Source organism: Passer montanus, unplaced genomic scaffold (assembly GCF_014805655.1).
Source record: "Passer montanus isolate IOZ18808 unplaced genomic scaffold, ASM1480565v1 scaffold48, whole genome shotgun sequence".
NCBI classification, from domain to species: domain Eukaryota; kingdom Metazoa; phylum Chordata; class Aves; order Passeriformes; family Passeridae; genus Passer; species Passer montanus.
Window position 1 is genome coordinate 6676781 of NW_024369707.1, and position 12899 is coordinate 6689679.

Genomic DNA, 12899 nt, shown 5'->3' on the forward strand with positions numbered 1-12899 from the left:
CCGCCCGCGCCCCCTGCCGGCCAACGCCGCGCCGCCACCCCCGGGCAGCTCCGCGCGGCACGGCCGGGACGGGACGGTCCCACAGCCGACGTGTATCCCACAGCCGGCGTGTATCCCACAGCCGACCTGTACCCCACAGCCGACCTGTATCCCACAGCATACGCGGCCCGCCCGCCAAGGAGCCGGGCAGTGTCAGCCCTCTGAAGCCGCCCTCTTTCACAGCCACAGCGGCGGAGAGCAGCGAGAGGCTCCGGGGCTAACAGCGGGCACCCAGCGCGAGTTCCTCACGCCCCAGCCCTGGTTTTCAACTTCCCGCTGCTTTTAGCTCGCAGCGTTGGAGAGGATGGCTGTCAGTTCCGCGGAGATGCAGCTGGGCGAGGTGGGTACTGCCGCTGATCCGCTGGCACGTTCTTCTCATATCTGATTCACCGGGAGTACGGCTGGAAGCTGTCACGGCCCTTTGGAAAAATGCCGCAAATTTCAGTACGAAGATATAACAAACAGTTCTCCTGTGCAGCTGATAAAAGTGAATTCATTCCATAACTTGCGCAGTAGTCATCAGGATTGGCTCCAAACAAAGCAGTTCCCAGCTAACCAGCCTTGTCCCTTCACAGGAGCCAATTCTGCTCCACTAGCAGGAGCGCTTGTTCAATCCTGTAAGCTGATCACTTTTCAAATACACCAATTTTTCATGTATCCCTAAACCAGACTCTAAAATCAATTCTGCAGATTTGAGGAATGCCCTAATTCCTTTTACATACCGTGCTCTGGCATGTGGATGCAGAGCCTATGTGAATGCTAGGTGATCAAAAGTGAAAGGAAAGATGTGTGCCAATGTCTTTACAAACAATTCGATGGGTGAAGGTATGGGTGTTAACGTCCTTGAAATGGGTCTTAATGTCTCTGCCAACTTCAAAAAGCAGGGCTCAGACAGTCTGGGCTCCTGGAACAGATAAGGGTCTGCACAAGGCTGAACTTTTGGGTAAAATGCCAGGTTCATGGGGGGAATATGAGGTAAATGGTTTGGGAAGGCTGTACCTTCCTAGCAGCTCAGCCCATGGGGAAGGGAAGAGGGATACACGGCCGGGAGTTCAGGATAAAAGGGAGGCTGCACCCTCTGAAACCTCGAGAGAGAAACTGCACAGAGGTGTGCCCCAGTGCACTCTCTCCCTTTATTCGAATAAAGACGACTGTATGAAGAGGACACTGCCTTTTCATAGAGTGAGTTTCTGTACAAAAGCTATGCACTGTCACTAAAAATGTGGCACCAGCGTCTTTAGCTGCAGTAAGGAGGCACCTCGAAGAATGTCTGTGGTTCTCACACTCCCATGGTTCCACTTGCAGCCCTGGATTCTCCTGCCAGCTTCCAACTGTGCTGTCACACTGCTCTGCCAGATCAGCAGACACACTTATCTCGGTGGCCTCCACTCTTGGGTCACAGTGACTGGTGATCACAGCCCTGCCAACAGCAGCATGGAGCCAAGTTTTCTTTCTTTGATATTGCACATCCATAGAGCCAACACATCCAGGAAAAAGACTGGGCATGGTTTCCTGGCTAAACTTGTAATGCATGACTGGTATGATTTCACCTGGAAATGTGCTGAGGTTCTCCAACTTTCTCTGTGGGATGAGAAGTAGGAATTAATGTAGTTTTAACCAACAGACTGCAGAGCAGTGTGGGAAGGGGTTGTTCAGCTGCAGATCAGAATGGAGCCTTTACCCACTGCTGCTCTCCAAAAGCCATCCCCAGGGCTGCTCAGCAGCCTGCACATCAAATGCAGGCACAGCTGTTCTTCCCTGCCACCAGCATCACATCAGATTAGAGCTAATTGATGACAATAATTTTCTTATTTTCTATAAAACCAGTATCAACCATCTAAAAAAGAATGGCTGGTAGAGAAGTGGAAGACAATCTACGGCCCATAGATGTGGCGAGTTCTGACTGCAGTTCACCAGATCACTTTAGGGCATGCTAGGATAGCAAAATGCCCAACCATAGCACAAAGAAATCTGACCTTCCCCTACCCAGAAAGCAGAAGACATACCTTACAGAACAATTATTTCTGTATGGAAACAGTGATTTGCCATGATGGCAAATGTTTGCCACAGCAATTGGATTTCCATATCCCTCCAGAACAAAGTGCAGTTCAAAAAGGATTTAGGATTCAGAAACTGTCAATTTGAGATCCTTGGGAGAAGGATTAGTTAGGGGTTAGTTCATAACTGTCCTGCAGACAAATTCTAACACACATAGTACACAATCAATTCAATTTCACAGCATAAAATAATTCATTTCTCTACTTAATCCAATAACTAATACTTCTGCAAGAAAGGAAAACCAGGGAGTAAGCTCAAAGACTTTACCCAAAATACCAGCTAGATCCCAACTACTTCTTGATAGATAGGTTTACAGCCAGTTTTGTGCTTAAAGAAAGGTTTGGGGCACTTCTAAGCTATTGTATCCTTGAACTGTCTGAGAGTATTTTATATGAAGTAATATTTGCATGCACTTGTTTCACTTCTTGGTTTATTTCTTCACTAACAGTTTCAGACCCTCTAACTCTGTGGGTGGGGTTTTTTCTTCTTTTAGGAACAGAGGAGTTTCAGTGATCTGAAGCAGTCTTTCAGTTCCATTGTTTGACTTGGGCTGGATTTCTCAGCTACACGCCTGGATGCTTCAGAGAGTCCTCACTCTCCATCTAGTAAAAGGTGACATTCTTAGCAAGCACTATTTTCATTTTGCTAATTACTGGCTGGGATACTGTGTGTTTCAGTCCTACTGCTTTCAAGCATATTACAGAAACTGCCAGGTCTGGGAGGAAACCCTTTGAAAACAGTTATTTATGCCTCTTTTTGCCACCACATACCTGAAGTCTGATGTCACCTCTTTCAGCTGCTTTGTGCATGTTCCTGTGTCATTCCAGGTGTCATGTGGTGTATCTGTCCAAAGCCTGACAAAGTTACCCCAGATTTTATAGCTTTGAGCACCTTGGTGACTCATGTATATTTCAGAACTATATTCCTGTAACTTACTAGGATGAAAATATCATTACCCATTAAATTACCAGACTCTAAGTCTCACTGGATCTTTTGGAATCTTTTAATAATGCTGTAACTGTTAATTTGGATATGGTGCCACAGCCACTCACAGAGATTTCTGTAACCCTTCTGTTGCATTAAAGGAGTTTCTGTTTTCCTTAAAGGCTGTCTATTATCTTATTCATCAGCATTTCTACATATATGGCTTTACAGCATTTAAATTATCTCTGCAGGGAGTTGCTCAATCCAACCCTCAAAGATGCTATTTTGCAGAATATCATGATCATGTTAAATGTTATGTTTTCATCTCTTGCTATCAGGATTTAGTTCCTGATAATATCATCACACTCAGCCTCATCAGTTTCAGAAGTAATCAAGCAATCAGTAATTAAAGTACATACTAGGAATATTACCACATATCTCGTTATTTTCCTCTACTCTTTCATGGGTTGATTAAATCCCAAATAATAATTACAAATTCTACATTGTTTCTAGGTGAAGAAAGATACAGAAAGAAGAATATGCCTTATCTGGCTGTACATGCCAATATTGCCCTTTCTTTTGGATAGCATTATGGAAAACTCCATTTATTTTTCAGAGTGAATAGAAGAATGCTGTTTGCTCATGACTCTATGTCCTGGAGGATATAATACCCCTTCATTTGGAAAATTACTGATTTATTTGCAGGACTTAAAAAATAAATTAGGACCTCTTATCAAATGTAACTTGCACAGTTAGTCTGGCCTATTACTTCCTTCTCTTTTTTCCACATCCCACTGTCATGAAGCTGGATGCAGATCAACTACTGGATTAAAAGACAGGCCTCTGCTCCCAGAAGGTCCATGTTTGATCCCAGCAGGAGCCACAAGAGTATTGCCAGTGCATGGCAGAATGGCAAAGACCAGTGAATTCACCCAGCCACAGTGCAGTCAGCAACCTACAAAGTTAGTTTAGCACTCATGGGACAGAATCACCACATGGTGATGTTGCCCATCACATTCCAGCTGTACTTTTTTCTCAGTGTTCAGAGTGATGTATTTTGAAGAAAAGAGTTTGTTGTCACTTCTTTATGGAGAAATTGCTGCAAGCAGCAGTAACCACAAATTTAATTTGAAGCTAACCACAAATTTAAGTCGAAGCTTTTGAAAGAGGAAGTATGTGGGACCACACTTGGGGAGGAATGTATGCAGTAGAAATAGGCTTATAAGTACACTAATAAAACACTTATATCGTGCATTTCTTATTTCTCCCCAGTAGAAAACCAAATGCCATTTCCCACTTTGCAGACATTCAGCATTAATCTTCATAGCCCAATTTCTTCAGCATGGACTTGGTAGCATGAGATACAGTAGGGGAACCATAGCTCTCCTTTTGCTCAGTGCCTCTGGAGAAAAAGCTTAAGTGGCTTCTTTATTTTGGCATAATGCCTTATGACACATCATACTTCAGTTCTGATCAAAGCTCCTGTTCATAACCCACATTTCAAAGCAGTTTTAAATGAGATCCGACATTCATTTAAGAGCATAAACAAGTGACTCAAATTCTAGCTTTTGCTACTATCTAAGATCTCTTTTAATGAATATCTCTTGCATTGATAATCAGTAATTGTATTCACAGACTTTTATCCAGGTGTTATTCTGAATGCCTATCTAGGTTTGAACAGCACATATAATGAGGTGTGACAGACAGCTTTTGGGACAGCCTTAGGCCAAAATTAAATGTTAAGGAGCTTTCCTCTTAGAAACCCTGCCTTGTCTCTCCAAATAGCAGAGTTATGGGATGGAAACCAGCTTGGAGACAGCACCCTCCTTTGCCTCTCTGATAGGTGCACTATTAGGCCAGCTTACTATTTCACCTATTTAAAGCTCCATTTAGTAATTTTACACTAGAATTAGCTTCTGAAAAGAAACTCCACAAAGAGTTCAGCATAGTCCTCTGAAACACAGGTCTCAGATTGTCTGAATATGTATCATTGCTTTTATTTGCATTTCAAACAATGCAGATGAAAGTACAAATGCCCAAAAAGGCGGCAGGTGCATGGAAAAAGCCTCAAAAACAACACTTAAAATAACTGCATGCATACACAGCTACTCTCCAGTGTCATTTATGATCCTAAACAGCTCCTTCTGTCTCCCTGGAATAAGGCAAGCCATTCTTCCAGCACTTAATTGGTTCTAGGGGTAACCAAGTCCAGCTGCTCTGTCTCACAAAGCAGCACAGCTGCCTTCTCTCAGTCCAGAGGAGACGAGGAGGGGGGAAAAGGGAAAGTACCCACCACTTCAAGAGCTCCATTCCCAGGGTCTCACATACCTGACTAGAATCCAGATCAGAATTTTAAACAGATCCTTTAGGAGCAGCAATCAGCTTCCTAGGCAACCAGAGTGGCCACATTGCTGGCTGCTAACACGAAGATAGGAGGAAGGGGAGGGGGTGTGAAAATACATTTATATATGCACACACAGACATATATATATACATATATATAAAAGATTGCCCTTATATGCTTACAGGAGGGTTTCCTAGTTCATAAATATTCTTGCTGCAGGCTGTGATTTTAGTTAAATTCAGACTCAACTTGCCAAAGGTGTAGGCAGTAAAGTTATTCAGAGTGACAGCTCTTAGCCCTTCTGTTGCTGGGTGAGTTAGGATCAGATGGTGAGATGCCAGCAAAACTGGCTTTGGTGTCTGAATGCTTCCTGGCTTCTGAGGAATTCCCAGGTATCTTGCTGGAGAAGAATACTGACCCTTCTGGCAGTACAAAACCAAAGAGTTGTCCATAAAGTTAGGAAAATTTTAAGCACATGATATTATTCCCCTGTTGTATTTAGTTCTCAAGGAAACTGCTAACTTAAAAGGTAAAACTGGGGCAACCTACCTGGAAAAATACTCTTCAGCAAAGATAACATCACTTCCAGCTTCCTTATGGCCCCATTCTCTGACACACATCAAACCAGCTCATGAGGGATCACAGCAAGACATGAAAAGTGGTGGTTGTTTCCTCCTGAGTCATTCCTGATGGAGCACCAGGTCTGGATGCCAAGTGAAGCTGTACATGCTGGCTTTGATGCAAAATTCTTCCATTAAAATGGGTATCGAGGGCACTTGTATGTCCCACACTGCTGTTCAAAATGAACTTGGGAAAAGTCTTGGGATACTTTATGGACACACACACACAGAAGTTGGTGTTGATGTACAGATATTTTTCATACTGTATTCTTTGTCACCAGAGAGGCAAAGAAGTCATATGGAACAGGAATGTCAGCCTCCTTAGGCTGTAGGCAATAACAGTGCTTTGCATCAAAGCCAGCAGGTACAGCCCCCTTTGGCATCCAGACCTGATGCTCCATCAGGAAACAATGTGTACATCAACACAGATAACGTGGGTGGATGTAGAGGAAAACACCTTCATAAGAATATTGAGTTATTGCCACTTGAAATATGAATAACACTGAATAATTTAGGTATCTGAGTATCTTAGTATCCTATTTCTGTGCACAAATCCATTGGCTGAGAATGCAAGACACATATAGTCTGGAGCCATGTCCTAGTTTAAGCAGAGATAAATAGCACTGCAAGATCCACCCTCCCAAAATTTGAATTCTTCCTGCTTATAATTAACACTGACTAACATATTGTGAATCAGCAGAAGACTTAAACACACGTACATGCACATCCTGCTGTATCAGATGAACTTCCAGTACCAACACATATAATTGCTCCAAGGCAAGAATAGCAACATACTAAGCAGTTATAAAGCCAGACACTCCAATATAATTTATTTCTAGCTGCATTTGATACTCATGTCAGAATACACCTCACTTTTAGGGTTCAATTCTTCTACATTAACATACAGAAGGCACTACCCCGGTGTGTAGGAACAAATAAGGAAGTGTGTAGAATGTAGACATGAATGAGTTGTGGAGTATTTTCTCAGTGTGTCAGAGGAAAAACAGTCAGTCTGGCTAAGCCAAGTTTCTCTGTTTTGTACCCACATATGGTGAGGATTTCAAGAATTAATTCCCTCCTCGCTACCTTAAGGTCTGTCAAAGGAACAAATCCAGTAACCCTAAGAGTAGCCCAGTCTTAGAACTTGCTTTCAGACAAGTGAAAAAGCCTTATTTTAATACTTGATTCAGCCCGGAGGAACTTGCTGTGAACAAAAATTACAAGCAGGCAACAGACAGTATTCCCAGAATATCTAAAAAACTGTAATTGTAGCACTGTCGGATTCCTTTTGGCTTCTCCTGTTCCTACGGATCTTTGCCGAGTACATTCTGTGAAGAAAAGAAAGTCCCTCATTCTACTCCATACCCTTAGGCAGTTAATTCCTAAATCTTCTGGTGCCTTTGGGTGGGGGCAACCAGTGAGGCTGGGCAGCATTTCTCGGGCTCGTTAGCACCCTTAGGGCCACTTATTGCTTCTCCATATGAGCAACATTTCTTGTTTACAGCCGTTCAGAGGCACCTTCCTCAGTGAATTGTGTGGGGTATTAATGAGCTCTTTTAATATTCTGCAAAGAGCATCCCTGGCTCTCAGCAATCAGCTCTTACAAGATTTCTACTATCAGTGCAGATCCATGTGAAGCATGGCAAACACAAACAAGAGAGGCAAGGGTCAGGCTGCTGAGCTGGGATGTGATGCTGGCTCAGGAGAAGGACACTTTCCCACAGCCTAAGGTCCAGCCTGTGCAATGTGTTGGCAGCAAAGTTTACTTCAATGGGTCTGAGGATGGCTGGGAGAAAAATGTAACTTTTAGAGTGCTCTGTAAAATTATAGATGCTAAAAAGGCTACTTGGAGATTGCCCTTTATTGCATATATTGTGAGGGAATATGTAATTTTTCTATTTTTAATATATTATAGACAGGGTAATTTTTTTTTAGGTTAAATGAGCAAATATCAGGCCAAATGATGGTCCTAGAGGTCACCTCTATCATGCTGAATGCAGACTATCAGCAGAGTTAATGAAGAGTGCCTGCCAGTGTAAATCATTTGTCATTGTCACTCTGAGGATTCAGAGTGACAATGACAATTTTCACTTGTGTTTTCCCTTTTCAGAAAAACTGATGGTTTTGTCTTGTTAGTTTTTGCATACAGCTAACTAGTGTGTTTCAAGGGCAGGACAAGATCAAGCAAAGATGGCAGGGTATTGAGTCAGGAATGTGAGAGAGGCAAATAATGTGCAGTGTGTGGTGACAAAAAGAGAGCATTTGATCATAGCCACTGCAGAGAATAGCTAAATAGCACAAGTCCCGTGGATGGGCATCAGATTGCCCATAATGAAAAGAATTAGCAAAGCAACGGCCCAAACACTCATTAGCTCAAGTACATGTCTGAAAACAAACATATCCATATGCATGGAGATGTCAGCAAGGATTAATCCCACATCTCAAGTGGAGAGTGACCCAGCTGCAGCAGATTGAAGAGCTTCATTTTCAGCTATTGGACAGACAGGGAGAATTTTACTACTACTGCTACCCACAAAAAGCTGTAGGTCCCCGGGGGATCCACCAAAGACCTGGGGGATCCACCAAAATACTTCCTTACACATAGCATGGTAAGGGATACATGCCAGGGCCTTACCAAGCAGACAGGCAGGGCATGAATACCCTCAGTCTGACACTCACACAAAGGTCTACAGACAGCTCCCAGTGTGGAACCTCCTGGCCATGTCTGTGCTGTGGGAGAACTGGGGGTTGGATGTGTATCCCAACACCAAACATCTGCATACATTGTAAGCTGCAGCCCAAATGTGCAGAAAATAGAGCAACGTGCCTCTCTCTCACTGACTGTCATTAAAGTGAGCTCAGGCTGCTTTTGCAGCTGCAGGAAACCAGGGGCTTGTTTTCCTGACAGCCTTCAAGTGAAGAGAGTTTTCTATTTTGAGAATTTCATTACCCTTCCCCTCTCCTAGTAGTCTGATATTTCTTTTCAGAAGCTTGAAAGTAGAAATAACCACTGAAATTTGTCTATTTTTCCCCTCTCAAAAACGGAAGTTCTAAAATTGAATGTGAACTTGAAACATTTAAGTGATTTTTTTTTCCCCATGCAATGACAGACTTAATAGATTCTGAGAGTTTTTAAAGTAGTCTATATTGGTTGTACTTATTTTGCAGGCTGATTTCAGACACACAAAAAGAGCTCTGTCATTCTCCAGTGACCTCAGTGGGGTTTTTTTCAGGTTTACATCAGCATGAATAAGAGCAGGAGAATTAGCTCTTTTAAAAAGCAAGATAGCAATGCAAGCCTCTTGCCCAGAGTCAAGTGCAAGTTCTGAATGAAGAAAGCACTCTTACATTTAATACATATTTGAGATCTACTGAATTCTGCTAATATTAGGTACATGTTTAAAGACTTTTAAAAAAATCCTTTAAATGGGCTCAGATATAAAGCAAGCTGTCTCTCATACACTGGTGTCAGATTCACTCCACCTCCAATCAAAACTTGACACACCAACTTATGTCAGGTAACTCCAGTACATGCTTTTAAGACTTCATGGCCCTTTAGAGGGAGCATACAGTTGGGAAAAAGAACAACTAAAACTGCACAGGATGTGCTGTGAAACTTTAGTATCTCTTTTTCTGGCTGCTTGTATTTATAGAAGTAAAACTACTGTATAACTGTTGGGTTTATGTGTTAAACCTTCTCTGAGTAAAATGAGATTGCACTGTTTGTATATGGGGTTTTTATTTGCTAACTTGCACACCAGGAGCAAATGCTTGTTTCTTAGCAGACTATAAAACAATCTGTGTTTATCTAAGGGTACTGTCTAATGTTTAGAGGCCCCTATTTACAGTGCATTTTATGTTTGGGTTTTTCTACTCTGACAGATTAGAAACCCCCTGCAGCAGTGAAACTTTTCATAAACCTTCTGATGTGGTTTAACCTATCCCAGCTGAAACCAGGGCACCTTCAAACTTTTACACTGAATAAACTGATAGTTAACTGTAGCAGTCTTTAGCATTTTAACAGCTTCCTCACTGAAATTGCTACAAAAGCAGTAGAATTGGTAAAAGACATCATTTTACAAAAGTCTAGCACTAACAATCTTGGGTGTATTGTTTTCCCTCTCAAATGTACATAATTACTCACTCTTAGGACAAACATGCAGTTCATAGTCCACTCAGTATAGGGTTCGCTACACTTTAGGCCCTTGTGATACTGAATCTCATAATTCAGGTCTTTAAGATCTAATTCATCTCAGCACTTGTCACAGCAGGCAAAACTGAGTTATGGCCTGTTTTGTCCTCAGCCAATAGATGGGTGGGGTATTAAGCCACATGGAGAAGAGAAAGCCAATTTACCACCCTGCATGCTTAAACAAATAAGCCGATTAAAAGAGACAGTGATTTTGTGTGACTAAATTAAAAAAAAAAAAAAATGACAGTTTTCCTCTCTGGTTCTAAACTGAAATATTTCAGTTGTGAACAAAGGAGGTGGGTAAACAAGTGGCTTTGAGGACAAGAGGAAAGCATTGCTATTCTTTGCAAAGAATGCCCTAAAGCATGAAAGCAGAGCACGCTCATTGTATCCATGATACTGCTGTCTCCCTAAGGCACAAAGGGATGGCAACGGGGCTCACACAGCTTTGACTCCAGCCAAGCAGCAGGGATCCCAGTGGAGTTCCCATGGAGCTTTCATCAGAAATGGAGATTCACAGTGTGTTTAATCTCATCCCCTAAAGACCTTGCTCTGTGTCAGACAGCAGCGGTGCATAAAGACTAGAACTGCAGTCTGGCAAACTGGGTCTAAAGTTGCACAGTTTAGTGTAAATCAGCACACACATATTCTGCCCCTCTAAAAAAACAAACAACCAAAAAAAAAAAAATACCAACCCAAACTCAGGGGAAATTGAAGAAAGATCACACTTTAACTTACCAAATACAGAGTCTGAATTACAATGCCTCTGCCTTTGCTCATCAAACATTGTTATTACAGGACAAACTCCTGTTGGAGTTGCAGCCTGTTTGTCACATGTGATTATGTCCAGTTCTTGCCCTCAATGTCAACAGAACATAGGCACAAAGCTCATTACTGAGCTCCCTGGTAAAACACAGATGAAACTTTGCACAGGAGTGGTATACTGAAGAATTTCTTGCCTGGAGAGAAAGAGACATTCATTGTCTGACTGTTCTAAGCATCTGAACATGATCAGGTCAGACAGATCTGCCCACAAGGTTACTGTTTTATCTTATAGGATCCCAGGCAGTACCTCTGAAACAGCTGTTCTACAAATTTCCTCTTTAAAAGAGCAATGTAAAAAAAATACTTCCCTTACTATCTCAGCCTTGCCTCTAATTATTTCATTTTCTCTTTGTATTTTTTGCTCTTCTGATACAGGTTACAGTTGAGACATTGTTATGTTAACCCAGAATTTCACAGGATCACCAAACTCCTCCTGTCTTTGTCATCTTGCAGAATTTTACCTTCAGGTAAGTTGTGAATGGATGCAGAACAGAAACATTACTTAACATCAAGTATGGATTAGTTTGACTGCTTCCTGAAGTTGAAGAGTGCTGTAAGAAAATGGCTTAATTCAGCCTTTATTCCTGTACATTTTAAACATCTTTTAACACATTACCAATCTGGTGTCATACACACTTTTAGCTTGAAGGTTTTTCAAGTACAACTGATGGCAAACATGTTTCAGCTCTATAATTGCTTTCTCTTCTTTGTCAAAACTAGTGACAGAACACAAGTCCCAGAGCCGATAATATTGATATTAAAATGTGCAGTTAAAAAATCTTTTTAGGCTAGTGATTCTTGTTACTCTGGCAAGGGATTATTTCAGCATCAACCAGTTATTCTGACTGTGAGAATAAATCTCAAAAGTTATGTAAGTGTCCACAGGGGACACAACATGTTTTGCCCCTTACATTTTATTCTTTCATTTTTCTTCACAAGACAATGATAAAGAGGATCATTTAGTACTGCCAATTACAAAAATATTTTGTTTTCAGTCCACTTCTGTATTTTATTTTAATGGCCTTTTCAATTATTTCCAGCTGAATTGTATGGAAATATTTTTAATTTTACATATTTTGCTTGGAAAAAAACTCATGTTAATGCATGGAATATGAGAAATCATTATTGGAAAGGCTTCTTCAGGCTAAACACTTCAGTTTTAGGCAATGCTTTCTATTCACAACACAAATTGCATGACCTGAATGATGTTCCCAGAGCTTTGTACTCAAACTAAGCTCCACTGGGAAACTGCTCATAACCAGTACTTTTTGTGGACTGTATCTGTCTTTCCACTGGTGCTCTCACTACAAACGTGAGTAAGACACCAATCTCCCCCAGATCTGCTGGTTTCTGGCATGTCAAGAGAGAAATCATCAATAATAACTATTGCTGCAAAGTCTACCCGGCAGTCAGGCACTCCTGGTGTCCCTCAGGGATCAGGGCTGGGATCAGCACTAATGTCTTCATTAACGATTTGGATGATGGCACAGAGTGTGCTCTTGCCAGGTTTGCAAATAACACAGCTTGGGGATGGCAGGGCAGCCCATCAGAGGGACCTGAACAGCCTGGGGAAATGGGCTGACAGGAACCTGGGGAGTTAAACAACAAAAGCAAATACAGATTCCTGCATCTGGGACTGAACGACCCCTCACAACCCAGACAGGCTGGAGCCAAATCTCTGGGAAGCAGCTGTGCAGAAAAAAACCCCTGAAGGTCCTGGTGGAGAAGTTGACATCAATCAGCAGCATGTCCTTGGATCACAGGAGCCTAGGAGGCTTTAGCCTGGGCTGCATTCTTGTGATCACCAGGCACTTGTGAGACCTCTCTGGGATGTAACATCCAGGATTGGTGTCTCCAGTACAGGACAGATATTCACATCCTGTGGTGAGCTGGGTGA

The 12899-nt window shown here is 42.1% G+C and overlaps 1 protein-coding gene and 1 long non-coding RNA gene across 3 annotated transcripts in view; one reads left to right on the forward strand and one right to left on the reverse strand.

Moving 5' to 3' along the window:
* Window positions 1-283, reverse strand: part of PXYLP1 (2-phosphoxylose phosphatase 1) — a 48531-nt gene extending 48248 nt beyond the window's left edge. The window contains exon 1 of one of the 2 annotated variants that reach the window (XM_039722408.1): window positions 145-283. The gene's annotated coding sequence lies outside the window, so the exon portion shown is untranslated. The remainder of the gene's footprint in view (window positions 1-144) is intronic. The other variant, XM_039722406.1, reaches the window with a different exon arrangement.
* On the forward strand, window positions 252-11469 carry LOC120508626. Its single transcript, XR_005629033.1, has 3 exons — window positions 252-379; window positions 2591-2709; window positions 11378-11469. It is a non-coding gene; the product is annotated as an uncharacterized LOC120508626 (long non-coding RNA).
* The last annotated feature ends 1430 nt before the right edge of the window (window positions 11470-12899 follow it).